Source organism: Anabrus simplex, chromosome 6 (assembly GCF_040414725.1).
Source record: "Anabrus simplex isolate iqAnaSimp1 chromosome 6, ASM4041472v1, whole genome shotgun sequence".
NCBI lineage: Eukaryota > Metazoa > Arthropoda > Insecta > Orthoptera > Tettigoniidae > Anabrus > Anabrus simplex.
The window spans coordinates 199394553-199396365 of NC_090270.1; positions in this window are offsets into that span (position 1 = coordinate 199394553).

The following is a 1813-nucleotide window of genomic DNA, read 5'->3' on the forward strand; positions in this document are numbered from 1 at the left end:
CAACAATGAGTTGCTTGCCTGAATTGTGGATTTTTCTCTCTAGTGGTTTAACGTACCGCTAACACATCGTAGGTTTTAGGCGACGCAACGATGCAAGAGAGCTAGGACTGGCTAAGCACCAGCCATAGTCTCAATTAAGGTACAGGCCCAGCATTTGCTTGGTGTGAAAATGGGGAAACCAGGTCGAATTTTTGACAAGTCGAGGAAACCAAAACGGGTTTCAAGATCATTGTATACAACTGCTCTTCTTTTCAGTCTGATATAATTTGTCAGCTACTACTAGGAATGTATTTATTTTCATGTCCAATTTTCCATCAAATTCTATATCACTCTGAATGTTCTTTACTAATTTTAGTCTTCCTCTTCTTTGTCATTGTTTATCTGCTCTGTCTGAGATTATATCATCCTCTTTTCTACTCAAAATTCAAATCGTTCCCCCAGACCGTCGAAATAATTCTTGAGAGAAGTATATAAATGCACAATCTTGTCCAAGTCAGCAGTAACATTTTGCGACTCCTCATTCATACAGTATGTTGAACAGCACTCCAAAATATAGCTAAAATGCCTATTTCAAGTCTCTGAAAATACTTACATAACGCATTAACTTGGGACCTTACCTCCGGTTTCTGGCTAGAATCTTGAGAAATGTCTCTTGCAGTTTTATGACATTCCTAATAATTATTTAGAAATGCCCTGCAAGCGTCCCATCTTGTCGACCAGCCTGTGGTTAGAAAGTTTTGGGAAGTAACTTTACATTACTCTCACTCGGTGTTACGCTATTTTAAAGTTTCAACCAACGTGACGGAGACCCATTAAGGAATACATACACTTCTTAAGGAAACATGAAGAATGTTATTGCCTGAAGACAACAGTTGGCTTCTGCCTTACCTACAAGGTTTAATGAGTGTGCTGAACAAGGTATGACCAAGGCTAATGGATTGTGAGACTGAATAATTCTAGCTTGTAAACCTGAAGAATATCCTACGATATTTGATGCACTGTCGTAATACTGTCCTATCATATTGTCTTCTGTGAGAACGTTTAGTGACGATAGGGTGATCGTGTTTCTCCGGTTCAACTGAAAAATGAAATGGCATATGGCTTTTAGTGCCGAGATGTGTCCGAAGACTTCGGTTCGCCAGGTGCAGGTCTTTTGATTCGAAGTCCGTATGCGACCTGTGCGTCGTTATCAAGAAATGATGATGAAGACGACACATACACCCAGTCCCCGTGTTAGCAGAATTAACCAATTATGATTACAATTCCAGACCCTGCTAGGAATCGAACATGAGACCCCTGTGACCAAAAACCAGCACGCTAACCATTTAGCCGTGGACCCGGACTCCAGTTCACCTGTTGTGTAGCCAGTCAGTCGGATACATACTATGCATCTCTCTACAGGGGTTCCAGTCTCACTGAAGTACCTGAGTATAACAGTCAGCTGTTCAGGATGTGTATTAAAAGGAGTTTAATCGACCGTAATCGAGTAGTACTTTTGTGTCATAATTTCCTGCACTATCACCTTCAATATATTCCCTCGCATTAAATCAGTAAATTCACAGTAAATTTTTGACAAATAATTTGTTTACACCCCACCATGGGCTTCCGTGTATTTTGATATGATTCTTTAGGAAGTCGTCACATTCAGCTATGTGTTCTGAAAGTCCCACAGAAGTTCCATTTTATACCGAGCTCGATAGCTGCAGTCGCTTAAGTGCGTCCAGTATCCAGTATTCGGGAGATAGTAGGTTCGAACCCCACTATCGGCAGCCCAGAAGATGGTTTTCCGTGGTTTCCCATTTTCACACCAGAC